Source organism: Acinonyx jubatus, chromosome X, assembly GCF_027475565.1.
Source record: "Acinonyx jubatus isolate Ajub_Pintada_27869175 chromosome X, VMU_Ajub_asm_v1.0, whole genome shotgun sequence".
Classification (NCBI taxonomy): Eukaryota; Metazoa; Chordata; class Mammalia; order Carnivora; family Felidae; genus Acinonyx; species Acinonyx jubatus.
This window is the reverse complement of record NC_069389.1, coordinates 119,651,811-119,666,306: the sequence shown is the minus strand read 5'-3', so window position 1 is coordinate 119,666,306 and position 14,496 is coordinate 119,651,811. Positions and strand designations below refer to the sequence as shown.

The following is a 14,496-nucleotide window of genomic DNA, read 5'->3' as shown; positions in this document are numbered from 1 at the left end:
CTCATAACAAAGCGCCATCATTTTAACTTCCTCTTCTAAATGTCTCTTGGACGCATCCCTCCCTTTCTGTTTCCACTGCCACCTCCTTCATCCAGGCCACTATGATTCTGTGATCTCAGCCTTGAACACTCCAATAATCCCATGTATTCTTTCTTTAGCCCCATGCTCCCCTATTGAGCCCTGACTTGACTGCCCATTCACCCTCCTAAGAATCAATCTCTTCCATTCCCTGACATGCTAGGGAACCCCTTTGCCCCCTATGCCAACTCCAAGCCTTTCCAATTGATTTTCAAGATCCTTACCTATAGTTCCTTAACTAATGTAGCTATACCCAACCTTTAGCCTTCTAATCCTTAATGAGCATAGCCTGGGTAAGTAGCTGTTGACATCTTTATGCTGTGGTCTTAGTATAAAGCTGGACAGACAGGCTGATGGAATAGAATCGTGAACCTGGAGACAGCCCCATGCACAGATAAAGTCTGATTTATGATAGGGGAGACAGTGCACAGGAGTGGGGAGGGAATAGCCTTCTCAATCAATTGTGCAGGGACAATTGGGTATCCATAAGGATAAAAAATGAAATAGGGTGCCTACTTCACATCACACACAAAAATCAAGACCAGGTGGGTTAAGGACTTAAATGTGAAAGGTAAAACTATAAAGCTTTCAGAAGATCATAAAGGAGAATATTTTCATGACTTAAGGGCAGGGAGAGATTTCTTAAACACGGCATGAGAAACACGAAGCATAAGGAAAAGGTGGACAAGCTGGACTACATTAGAATGAGGGGAGAAAAGTCAAAGTCATACACACAGAAACAGAGTAGAAATGTGGTTGCCAGGGGAATGAGGGGTGGGGGAAAATGAGGACAGGTTAGTAAAAGGGTACAAACTTTCAGTTTTAAGATGAGTAAGGTCTACGGATCTCATGTAAAACATGGTGACTATAGTTGATAACACCAGATTGTATAACTGAAATTTGCTAGGAGAATATAAATTCAGTGTTCTCATTAGAAAAAAAGAAGGTAAATAAGTGAGGTGATGGATATGTTTTTAACTCAGTTGTGGCAATCCTCTTATAATGTCTACGTATATCAAATCACCACATTGTACATTTCAAATATATTACAGTTTTTTATTTGTCAATTATACCTCAATAAAACTGGGAGGAAAAATTATCCCCATCAGACTGGGAGTTCCATGGGCAGTGAGGCCAAGTGGAATTCCAGGTGCTAGCACAGGCCACGTCTCAGGGTAGCCCCTCAGGTTGATGGAATTAGGAGGCCTCTCTCAAGAAGTGCTGTCCTTGACCTGCTTTAGAGGAGATGTCTGTTGATTCCAGAGCTACTGTGTCATCCAAGCACAATGCTGTGCTTTAAGGGGCTTCCATCTGAGGCTCAGGGTGGGGTGTATGTAGTTCTAGGACACTACCTCTGGGGACACTGCTGGGAATGTAGCTTGGCGCTGGCTGGCCACAGGGTAGCTGCTACCCACAACTGTGGTCACCTACCTCTTTGGGCCACCTGTGGGCATATTTTGGCTGGCCTTCACCTTCATCGTCAGCACTGTTTACTTTTTGCCCCTCAATCTACTTTCCCTTTAGCGTCTTCTAGCTTATTTTACTATTAAGAAAATGTTTTCTACTTTTTAATTTTTTCCCTCTCTTTTATTTATTTTTTAAAAGCTCTATGCAGTGTTTGAACTCATTACCCCTAGATCAAGAGTCACACACTCTACCAATGGAGCCAGCCAGGCATCCCTGTACTTTTTTATTTTTAACTTGTTTTGACAAAGGATGGGCAATGTCAGCATGAGGGAAGCAACTTTGAGGAGAATTTCTTGTCTAGATAAGGGAGACGGGGGCCCTTGGTGGAACCCCCGTTTTGACCCCAGGGCACTCCTTGACCACCAAGTTATTCTGCTGGGTTCTATTTCAAGCTGCCTGCCTTGGACAATTGTCTGTTGGCAGCCCAAGGAAATTGCTAGATAGTGCTAACACCTACTGATTATGGCTGCCCAACAAGGGTTTCACTAGGGGGCCCATTAATGATGATCAACTCCAGTAATGTGGGGAAGGCAGTGAATTGGGAGGCCAGCCCCAAAGGGGCTTCCTAGGGTTCCCCTGTACCTGAAATCCCTGGGAGGGTGATCCCTAAGAAGATTATAGGAATTCCTTAGACAGAAACCAGGTCCCAGGAACACCCTTAACTGTGTAGTCAAGACCCATTCAGGCATGGATTCCCAAAAGAACTCCCACCTCTTCTGAGGCCATGGTGCCTGTGACTGGCATTCTTCAGGTAGTGCTAATAAGCACCTTGTGAGTCATTGTAAGTGCCTCCTCCTTCCATATAGCAGGTTGAGGAAAGGACCACCTCCTGCAGTCCCCAAAGGTCCCTACAGTCCCTACCAGCCCTTCATGACACACATTCTTAGCAGAAAATTCCTCACTCCATACGTCTGTCCAATTGTAACCTGGAAGGCTGACTTACTTGCCCAGCATCCCACATGACCACACATCATCACCAAAAGTAGAGACTAGAGACTTGAACTCAGATCCCTACCTTTTGTGAAACTGAGTGCTGTTGGCCTGTTCACTCATAGATGTTTTGTTCTGGCATGTTCTCTCATCTGAATTGAGGTCAAGTTTAAAAGAGATGACTATGATGGTAATATGGAATGGGATGGAGAAGGCACAAGAGATGGGCTACATTAATAAGTACTAGTCTCAGTAACATTTGTTTGTCATGGAAAGAAAGGCACCATCCTTTCTCTAAACTCCAAGGAGACACTGTTCCAGGAAGGGTTGCCATTTTGTGAAGTATCCCACTCCCCTGTTGATGATCTCTTGTGAGGCCCTGCTACCAGGGTCCCATACCAAGCTGCAAGACACTCCTATTGTTTTGACAATCTCTATCTTCCATAGCACAATATATGGAATGCTCATATTTGGCCAAATTGTGGATGCCACTCAACCTAGTTTGCGTTATTCTGGCAGGTTTTTCCCTTTCGAAATGGAAGTTGTCAGAAGGTTATAAGAACAGACAGGCTCGTGGTTGGGGTATAAAAACCTGGAACTTTTATGTTCCCATCTGGAAAAGGATGAACAGTGTTGGGAGGGGGTTGTCCCTCCTGAGAGCCTGGGCTGAACTTCCATCCCAGCTGAGAGAAGGACGCTGGGAGGAAATCAGGACCACTTTCCTTTTGAGTGAGGGGCAGAGAGACATTCTTCCTGCTGGGGGCTGAGTTCAGGAAAGGGGGATAAGTGGGTAGGTTAACTCACAAACTCCAAGTCAGTTACTGAGGGGCTTAGCTTAAGGATTTCCAAACAGTGCACAGAGCTTTCCAGACACACAGTGGCAGAGCATGGAGGTATTTCATAGGCCTGAGGCCCTCTGGGATCACCAGGTGGTAGAAGAAGGGAAGAGGAGTTAAGTGGCTGGGGCTGTGAATCCCAGGTGCAACCACTTTGTACAAAGCAGCATGAATTACAGCTCTTTTGAGAGACCTGTGGCCTCTGGGCCCAATGTGTCTTGCTTCTCAGAGCCCGAGTCAAGGTTGTTGCCCCTTTTCCTGCTACCACCCCAGTCCACTGTGTCATGAAGAGGTGTGGGCAGTTTGGGCAGTATCAGAACCAGACCTTTGGCATGGCCTTTGCCCAGGTAGCAGTGTGGTTTCTATAAGGGGCTCCCTGGGAATCAGATATCAACATACGGTAATGGATCTGGAGAGGAAGAGAATGGCAAACTCTGCATAGTGATAAATGGACAGACGTGTGTAAACTAATAAGAATTCCTTTGGGGATTCCCAGAAATACTCAAGGGGTATATTAGTCAATTTGGGCTGCTATAACAAAATCTCACAGAGTGGGTGGCTTAAATAATAAACATTTCTCAATTCTAGAGCTGGGAAATCCAAGAACAAGGTGTTCGGAGATTTGGTTCCTGTTGAGAGCCCTTTTCCTGGTTTGCAGATAGCTGCCATCTTGCTATGTCCTTACATGGTGGAGAGAGAGAGAGGGGGAGGGAGTGTTCTTGTCCCTTCCTCTTCCTATAAGGGCACTACTTTCAACACAGTGTTCAATCCCCATGACCTCATCTAAACCCAATTACGTCCCAAAAGCTCCACCTCTAAATATCTTCACATTGGGAGGTAGGGCTTAAACATATGATTTTGAAGGACACCAACATTCAGTCCCTAACAGGGGGTGAGGCAGGAGACTATGTGAAAAGGTAGGAACAAGAATAGGGCCTCTGGCTTAGTAATGTTCTTGGGACCCTATATCTAAAGGCAGGTGAGGCCCTGAACCCACAGATTACAAGGTGATGTGAAGTTAGTGAGGAGGAAGTGAATACACAGCCTGCTCAGGATGATGGAGTTTTCTAGATTTTTAACTCCTGCTGTTTCTTGCACTAATCGGTTATAAACAGTGGCTTTGCTTTGTGCCAGTCGAGTGAAACCAGCACCTCAGTGCCCAGAACCCCTTTTGGTACAACTGTTGGCCAGTGGGGGCCACATGAGAATCAAGTGACTTTTGGAAAATGTAAGTGAAGCAGAAGCCAGTGCTGTGGCAGCTTGTGCACAGTGTCCTTGATCTGGTGGCTACTCTTGTTGACATGGGGTGGGTACTAGCCCCACAGCTGCCTCAGCCCCGGCCAGCTTTCCTCCTTCAGCAGGGCCAAGTGCGACTGCAGCTCTTGGTGAGGGATGCCAGCTTCCCTTACAGGTCACCCATGGTATCCAGGTTGGAGGTGGTCAGGGACAGATGGGACTACCAGTTTGTCTTTGTTCTTGCTCATGCCCATTTTCCCTCCTGTCGGTCTGGGTGATTTAAAGCTGAACACCTGATGCTTAGAGCCCTCTACCAGCGCCCCCCCCCCCCCCGCCCTGCCCAGGGCAGCGGGTCCCATCCTATGAAAACCCTGTCATTGTATAGCATCTTGACCATGCTGCTTCAACTGAACCCTGACTGGTGCATAGACACCCCAAAAGAAAGAGTGTTTAGAGGTCACAAGAGTGGATGGTGGGCAGGCAGAAATATACAAAAACACAGCATCCCCTAAGGAATAAAATTACTTTGTATTTGTCACCGCAACCCAAAGGTGCATGCAGGTTTTTTTTTTGTGACTTTCTTCTTCAGCTTTATGGAGGTTTAATTGACAAATACTTGTTTATATATTTAAGGTGCCTAACTTGATGTTTTCCTACATGTATATGCTATAAAATGATCACCAATACTGTACTGTATACTTGAATGTACTTTACAAAGCCCAACTCTCAGTAAAAATAGCTTTTGTTCTTCTAAGGTGTGCTTGGGATTGTTTAGAGGATCTTGAGCTTACATGGTCGTGTGAATGGAGTCCTGGGTGGCAATTGCCACAGCCCAGCAGCCGGCTTGGAGTGTGTGGGTTCAGGTCAGGAGATCACATGTTGAATTCGAATCCTTCTCTGTTCTCTATCATTATAAGATCTTAACATGTGTCCTGTCCCTAATTTTAGGCCTCAATTTTCCCACATGCACAATGGCTTGTTTGGATACATTGGTGACTTTCAAACACTTTTTACTTTATTTTTTAATTTTTTATCTTAAAAAAACTTTTGATAAGCTCTACACCCAACATGGGGCTCAAACTCATGACCTGGAGATCAAGAGTCACATGCTCTACCAACTGACCCAGCCAGGCATCCCTCAAACATTTTGATAGTAAGAAATATGTTTTGCATCAAGACCCAATACAAGTATACATACAAATCACTATAAAGTGTAACAAAAGTTTCACGAACCAATACTTAGCATTACTACTTAAGATGCTGCTATAGACTGAATGTGTGCTTCTAAAATTCATATGTTGAAATCTAACTCCCAAAGTGATGGTATTAAGAGGTGGGGCCTTTGGGAAGCGATGAATTCATGAGGGTGGAGCCCTCAGGAATGGGATTGGTGTCCTTATAATAGGGACCCCTGAAACCTCCCTTGCCTCTTCCTTCCTGTGAGGACACAGCAAAAAGATAGCTGTCTATGAATCAGGAAGTGGGCTCTCACCAGACACCAAATCTGTTGGTGCCTTGATCTTGGACTTCCCAGCCTCTAGAACTAGGAGGAGGAAATTGTTGTTTAAGCTGCTCTGTCTATGGTATTCTGTCACAGCAGCATGAATGGACTATGAAATCGGTAGTGAGAAGTGGGGCGCTGCTGTAACAAAGCTCTAAACATATGGGAGCAGCTTGGGAACAGATAATGGGTGCAGGTTGGAGCCTCCATTGTCGTGAGTGGGAAAGATGGGCGCTGGAGAGAAGGCCTCAGATTTCTGGATGCAAAACGCCATTCTGATGAGATCTCACATGAAAATGAGGACATGTTATTGTCAATTGCATTCAAGTATTATAGTACAGTATTGCTGATCATTTTACAGTGTATATATGTATCAAAACATCAGGTTATGCACCTTAAATATAATGGAAGCTGATCCTTGTTATAAAGTGGCAAAGAACTTGGCTGAATTGTATTCATGTTCTAGTGTTTTGTATAAGGTCGAACTTGTAAGTAATGAAATAGGATATTTACTGAGGAGATTTCTAGCAAAGTGTTGAAGGTGTGACTTGGCTCCTCTTGATGGCTTATAGAGGAATGTGAGAAGGGAGAAGGGACACAAAGATGGAATTGTTCAGCAAAAATGAAGCAGAACTCAAAGACTAGGCAAATTCTCAGCCCACCCAAATTGGAAAAAATGAGAACCCTAAGAGTGTGGCTAAGCAACCCTTTGATATGGAGATTAGCAGGGATGTAACCTACAGACCATAATCAACAAAGGCTAGGTAGGCATAGAGATGGGGTGTCACCAGCAGAAACACAGCCAGCTGGGACTAAAGGAGACAGAGAAAGGGAGGTCAAAGTGAAGGAAGAATGTTGGACTTCTTAGACCCTTCAGGACTGAACCATAATGCTGTTCATCTGCAAACATGCAGTGTTCTTCCCACAGGTTCACGGTGCACACACCAGGCAATGGCTGTCTCTACCTGGGTTTCAAAGGACAGGGAGGCCATGAGGAGCCATGGCTTGGGGATCCAGCCCTGGAGAGCCTGAGAGCACCAGCGGAGAGCTACCTTGGGGACAGGGTCCAGGCAGAGAACTGCTGTGGGCCATCTCAAGGAGCCAGAGGGTACTGTTGCCAGCCCAGTGGGCCTAAAAGAGCATCAAGCCAAAGGGGATTATTCTAGAGCCTTAAGGTTTAATGTTTGCCCTCTTGGGTTGAGATTTACGTGGGGCCCATTTACCCCTTCCTTCTTTCCCATTTCTCCCTTTTGGAAGGGGACTGTCTATCCTATGCCTGTCCCACTACTATGACTTGTTTGCTTTTGCAGTTCGCAGCTGGAGAGGAATCGGCTTCAGGATGAACCAGACCTTGGGTCTTGCTCATAGGTGATCTAGATGAGGTGTAGATGAGCCTTTGGCCTTAGACTTTAGAGCTGATGCCAGAACCAGTTAAAACCTTTGGGGCTGTTGGGTGGAAAGAATGTATTTTGCATATAAGAAGGACATGAATTTGGGGAGCCACGGGCAGAATGCTATAGACTGAATGTGCCCCCCCAGAATTCATATGTTGAAATCCTAACCTGGCCTTTGGGAGGTGATGAGGTCATGAGGTAAAGCCCTCATGAATGGGATTTGTACCCTCATAAAAGAGACCCAGAGAGTGGCCTCGACCTTTCTGCTTTGTGAGGACACAGTGAGAAAACGGCCATCTGTGAACCTTAGCAGACAGCAAATCTGTCAGTGCCTTGATCTTAGACTTCCCAGCTTCCAGAACTGTGAGACATAAATGTTTGTTGTTTAAGCCCCCCTCCCCCCCCCAGGGTATAGTATTTTTGTTATAACAGCTCAAATGGACTAAGACAATGTACTTGAATATTATTTTTTTCTTTTTATTCTGTTTCATGTTTCCAAATATGCTGCTTGAGACTTGCAAACTTGATTTTAGGACAACCACATGTGGTTCACAAGTTGCAATTTGAACAACTAACTCTAGATGCTTCTAGTGCATTCAGCCAGCTCCCAAGCTCCAGGACACCATGGAGATTTTAGAGTCCTGTGCTGGTAGCCTACCTCCATGGTAGCCTCCATGTGGCTTCCTCTGAGTGTGGATGCCTAGAGGGGGCTGTGTTTTCCCTTCTGTTGGAAAGGCAAAGACATTCATTCCCTGCACCCCACCCCTGCAGAGGGAAGAGCCCAAGACCCTAAGGATTGGGCCCTGTGGCTGGTCCTATCTGCCGCTGTGCCTGGGACTACATAGCCCAGGAAACCAGGACTCCCCAGGGAAGGCATTGACAGTACTCACTTTTGGCCATTGCTTACAACTGCTGTGACAAAGTAGGCATTGGCAGCAAGAGGCCATGAGCTGGGCTAAGGAACTCTAGGGACAGAGCATCACTTTGACCTAGGTAAAAGGCCAGCCACTGGACTGGGGAGTTCAAGGTCCTTCTAGCTGAGAACGTGACTTGGGCCTTCCTGATTGGGGAGGCAGGAGGAAAATTACAGAGAACTCAAGTACTTAAATAAGCCAGCAAGGTTTGACCTCTACCAATGTGGCATGGGTGCCGTCCGTGATGGTCAGTTTATGTGTTACCTTGGCCAGACCATGATCCCCAGTTATTTAGTCAAACACTAATCTGAGTTTTGGTATGTAGTTGTGGGGAGTATGTACAACTGGTTGACTTTAAGTAAAGAAGACTACTAACCCTTGATAATGTGGGTGGGTATCATCCAATCAGTGGAAGGCCTTCTGAGGAGGCTTCCCAAAGAATTCTGCCTCCAGACTACATCATCAACCCTTGACGGAGTCTCTAGCCTTGTGGCCTGCCCTCTAGATTTGGGACTTGCCAGTACCCACAATTTTGTGAACCAGTTCCTTAAAATCCATCCATCCATCCATCCATCCATCCATGCAACCACTCACCACCCATCCACCTATCCATCTATCTATGTCTGTCTATCTCATCTCTTGGCTCTGCTTCTCTGAAGAACCTGGATAAGCTGAGTTATTACTCTGTGCTCACTCCCAGGACACTGATCAACTATAGCCTCACAGCTTTATGGAGGTTTTGGCAATGATGTTTCTGACCAGAATTAATGGTTAACATTTACCTGTACTGTTCCGACAGTGTAGCTCTCTTCCTGGTGGCCTGGAGGCAGCTGGAGAAGATGGCAGATGAGGCTTGGGGGCAGGGTGAGGGGCTCTCCTCTCAGCAGTAGGGGCTCCTCCACCTGATATCTCCCTGGCAGAAAGGGGACCCGAAATGGCAATAAGGGACATCAGAAAGTTCAGGACTGGGTGACATCAAACAAGTCACCTCTTATTTCCAAACCTCAGCCTCTTTGTGTGGAAAGCAGGGAAATACCCGCCATCCTGTCTACCTGCGGGGTTGGTGGTAGTGATCAGAATCAGAAATGAGATGACCAGAGGGAAAGTGCCCTCCTGCAGGGGGCTCAGGGCTGCACTGACCCCTCTGGCCATGGACACTTCCGCCTTGTGGGCCTCTTCCTCAGTAGCAGAATAAATAACAATTATAGTTTACGACTGTGTTGGTATAAAGATGATTATGTTGGGGTGCCTGGCTGGCCCAGTGGGTTGAGCATCCAACTCTTGATTTTGGGTCAGGTCACAATCTCATGGTTCATGAGTTCGAGCTGGTGTTCAGCTCTGTGCTGACAGCACAGAGCCTGCTTAGGATTCCTTCTCTCCCTCTCTCTCTGACCCTCCCTCTCTCTATCAAAATAAATGAATAAGCAGGGGTGCCTGGGTGGCTCACTCAGTTGAGCGTCTGACTTTGGCTCAGGTCATGATCTCATGGTTCATGTGTTCAAGCCCCACATTGGGCTTTGTGCTCTCAGCGCAGAGCCTGCTTTGGATCCTCTGTCTCTCTCTCTCTCTCTCTCTGCCCCTCCCTCACACGTGTTCTCTCTCTCTCAAAAATAAATAAACATAAATAAATAAATAATAAATAAACATAAATAAATAAATATTTTAAAAGATGAGTATGTTAGTTCATATTAATGTATATTAATTCACATTAATAGTACATATTAAAATATTTTCTTCCTCCTAAAAGTTCATTGTTTCCCTTCTGATTTGAAAAGAAATTAAAATATTTTCATGAGCCCCAGAAAGTATCATGGCCCTAGTACCTATTGCTCCTAATGGAGATGTAGGCCCTGAGACCCCTGCCAGTCCTAGGAGGGGCTTGGAGAATGTCCAGGCCATGGAGGAGTAGCCTTTTCCCCAGGAAGAGCTGAGTCAGCACAAAGAATAGGGTGGACAGCTGCTTTTATCTTTGTCATTAAAAAAGTCTATTGAGTCCTGTGGAAAAAGACAGTCTTACAATTTAGATCATCAATTACATGGGAAAAAGCAAGGTCCCTGAGAAAAATGACCAGTGCTTTTTTAAAAATTATTTAAAGTCATTGTAATTGTCACTGACTCTATCAAGCACTTATTGTTTTAAAGTTTATTTATTTACTTTGAGAGAGAGAGAGAGCACAAGTGGGGACGGGGAAAGAGAGATGGAGAGAGAATCCAAGCAGGTTCTGCACCACAGTGCAGAGACTTGATGCAGGACTTGAACTCACCAACCGTGAGATCATGACCTGAGCTGAAGTTGGATGCTTAAACGACTGACCCATCCAGGAGCCCCAAGCACTTATTTTTTTTTTAAGTTTATATATTTATTTTGAAAGAGAGAGGGAGAGAGTGCATGCACGAGCAGGGGAGGGGCACAGAGAGAGGGAGGGAGAAAAAATCCCAAGCAGTCTCCATGCTCTGTGCAGACCCTGACATGGAACTTGATGTCACAACTGTGAGATCATGACCTGAGCTGAAATCAAGAGTTGGACCGACTGAGCCACCAAGGTGCCCCTCAAGCACTTATTATAAGCCACACATGAGGCTAAGCATCACATGACCCCCATTTTAGGGACTGGAAGTTTGGGGCAGCAGGCTGGTGAGGGGTGGGGGAGGGTCAGACAGTGAAGGGCATAAAGGGAAAGGGACCAGTTGGGGAAAGAGACTGGGAAAGAGACCCTCAGGGTTTCCCCATGTTCTCAAGATTTGCCCTTGGGAGCCACTTTTTCTGATGATTTAATAAACTTGGAACAGCACAGAACCCAATGCAAAAGTTAACATTTTCATTAATGCTTTCAGGAAAAGAGCCGGCACTTGCCTCTGGTTTTCCTCTCTCAGTGGCTTCCCAGACCAACAACAGAGGCCATCAAATAAGAACATATTTTATATGTTTCCTGCTCTTGAACTGAATTAGGATGACCCATGTGGGGAAGTCTTCCCAAAGGGAGTGAGCCAGGGCCGGTGGGCCCAGTGGTGCCGTGGGACTCGAAGCAAGACAGGACTGCTGTTATCAGCTGCATGTTATGTACAAGGACACAGCAGTTCCAAGGGGCGAAATTGAGATAAGGAGCCGGGCAGTGTGACTCCAGACAGTCCTGACTTGCTCACTTAACTGGATGTCCGTGAGCAGGTTACTTCATTCCCTCGGAGCTCCCTTTTCCCTGCATGGCACTGGCTGCACACCTACTGTGTACTGGGGCCTCCACATACTGTCTCATTGAAGCTGAGCGGCCTTCAGATGTGCTGGAAGGCAGAGAGGCACAGATACCCAAGTGCTCAGGACTGGCAGGCTTCCTGCCAGTCCTACAGTCTAGCCCATCTGCTGCTTTGGACCCTCAACTGGCCCTCCCATCATTCTGCCCCTGCTTTTAAAAACTGTACTTAATATGGGTGTGTGTGATGAAATCTGTCAATTACCATTTTAAAGTGTATGATTCAGTGGCATGAATTATATTAATGAAGTTACACTACAATCCAATTCCAGAACATTTTCATCACCCTACCCCCCAAAAAACCCAGGTCATTAACCAGTCATTCCATTCTTCCCCTCCCCCCAGCCACTGGCACCCACTGATCAGCTTTCTGTCTCTATGGATTGGCCTATTGTGGACACTGCACATGAATGGAATCACATAGCATGTGGTCTTTTGTGACTGGCTTCTTCCACTTAGCACAATGTTTTCAGAGTTCGTCCACGTTGTAGCGTAGATCTGCACTTCATTCTCTTTTATGGCTGAATAATAGTCCATTATGGACGGACCGCATTTTACATTTTATTCATCCACTCACCAGTTGACGAACATTTGGGTTGTTTCCACTTTCAGCTATTATGAATAATGATGCTATAGACATTCGTTCTCTGAACACCAATTCTCTTGGGTATGTATGTACCCAGGAGTGGAAATGCTGGGTCATGTGGTAACTGTCTGTTTAACCTTTTGAAGAATGACCAAAATGTTTTCCGCAGAGGTTGCACCATTTTACATTCCCACAAACAATATACAGGGGTTCCAATTTCTCCACATCCTCACCAACACTTGGTATTTTCTGGGGTTTTGTTTGTTTGTTTTTTTAAAAATCTTAGTGGTATAAGGTGATATCTCATTTTGATTTTGATTTGTAGTTGTCCAATTGCAAGTGATGTTGAGCATCTTTTCATATGTTTGTTGCCCTTTTCATTGTTCTTAAGATAGAATAAAACACCCAAACCAGAGCCTCAAAGGCCCTGCCCCTGCCCTCTTACAGCTTCCCCATGCCCTACCACATTTCCCTCCGGTCATCCATTTCCAGTCTGGGCGCCAGCCCCATAGGCCTCCCTCTTCCTCATGTGCCTCAGAGCCTATACACACACAGTCTCCTCTGCCTGCAACTGCCCTCTTCCTCTGGTTCCCCATCCCTGCGGGGTGCCTCCTTATCCTCTGTCTGCCCCGCCCACCAGACTAGGCTGACCCCTGTCTACATGCACGGAGTGTCACCATGCACTGCCCCTCACTACACCTCATCTGAGGGATGGTCTTCCTGCTCCTTGTGGTTTCCTGATGGTACGTTCACTGCCATGGCTCCAGCTCCTAGCTGAGCACTAGACAAACACTATGGGTCCAAAGCAGTGGACAGAAGGCTGGACTGAAGGATTGAAGGATGTGCAGATTTCCTGCCAAAGATGGTCACTGCTGCCCCAGGAGCACAGACATTTCTATCTTAGACTGTTTTTGCCCTCAGCACCCAGTCCTAGGCTGGCAGCACAGACGAGGCATCCCCAAACATCTCCCATTGACATCTCTGGAGTTGCCCATCGTCAGCTGTGGTCTGTTATGACTCATGCCCTTGAGGCACATGTCTGTTGTCAGCAAGTGACTCATGGACGTAGCTCCTCAGCCTTGGCAGCCAACTAGGCCTGATGACATAGGGGAGAGGGCCCCACAGTGGGAGGCAAGAGCCAGAGTCCCAGTCCCAGTCTGCAATGACTCGCTGCAGGACCTGGGGCCTTGGCCTCCCCAATCTGCAGCACACATCGGAACCACCTGTAGAGCTCTTTTCAGAATGCAGCTGGCTCTCCCCCTCTCCCTCCACCCGGAGATTCTGATTTAGTGGCTCTGGCATAAGGCCCAGGAAATCTGCATTTTAATCAGCAGCTCCTGTGTCCCTGATGCTCAACCTGGCTTGGATACTCTGCACAAGCTGCTTGAGGGCCCTGCCCACTGTCCCAGACTTCGGTTCTAGGATTCTAGAATGTCTTTCCATCACAGTCTTTGCTGGATGAGTTCCAAGAAGCTCCTTGAAGGAAGGGCCAGCTCCCTTACTGCTCCCTGAGCACCAACTCTGGGCCAAGCCCCAGGCTGGCTGATTGCTGGCCTACAGTAGATTCTATTCTTCTAGGGTGGACAGATTCTGCCACCTGCAACACTAAGCCACAAACACTCTGTGACAAGGGCTAGAATACTGAGGTGCAATCCAAGGGTGTTGGGCAGGCAGGGGTAAATGGAAAAACCCCTCCTGATGGGCACTTCAGGAAAGCTGGAAGTGGGAGCAGGTACTGCTGGGAAGTATACTGAGGAGGAGGTGACAGCTTATAGCCCTCTATTGCAGGAGGCAAAGGCAGGAAGTGCAGGAGAAGCACTGTGGAGGGAAAAGGAAGGTTCTAGATTATGACGTCAGAGGAGTGGTCATGTCCATATCCTGGAGGACCTAGAGTATCAGGGTGGCAGGCTGACAGGGGCTGTGGGGGATAGTGGCAGGGCACCTAAGGAGCCTGATATAGATCCTGTTGTCCCTGGGGAGCCATGACAGGCCCAGGAGCATGGGCTACTGGTAAAAGTCTCTTCAATAAATGGTGCTGGGAAAACGGGACAGCTACATGCAAAAGAATGAAACTGGAGTACTTTCTAACACCATATGCAAAAATAAACTCAAAATGGATTAAAGACATAAATATGAGACCTGAAACCATAAAAACCCTCAAAGAACTCATAAGTAGTAATTTCTTGGATGCTGGCCTTAGCAACATTTTTCTGGATATGTCTCCTAAGGCAAGAGAAACAAAAGCAAAAATGAACTACTGGGACTGTATCAAAATAAAAAGCTTTTGCACAGTGAAGGAAACCATC

The 14,496-nt window shown here is 46.5% G+C and overlaps 1 long non-coding RNA gene across 17 annotated transcripts in view; it reads right to left on the bottom strand.

Annotated features, from left to right (window-relative positions):
• Nucleotides 1-14,496, bottom strand: part of LOC106985752 (uncharacterized) — a 277,059-nt gene that overhangs the window by 22,890 nt on the left and 239,673 nt on the right. For 16 of the 17 annotated variants that reach the window (XR_008289887.1, XR_003418186.2, XR_008289891.1 and 13 more), the window contains one exon: nt 9,139-9,269. This is a non-coding gene — a long non-coding RNA (uncharacterized LOC106985752). Of the gene's footprint in view, nt 1-9,138; nt 9,270-10,179; nt 10,352-14,496 lie in introns of all 17 variants that reach the window. The other variant, XR_008289888.1, reaches the window with a different exon arrangement.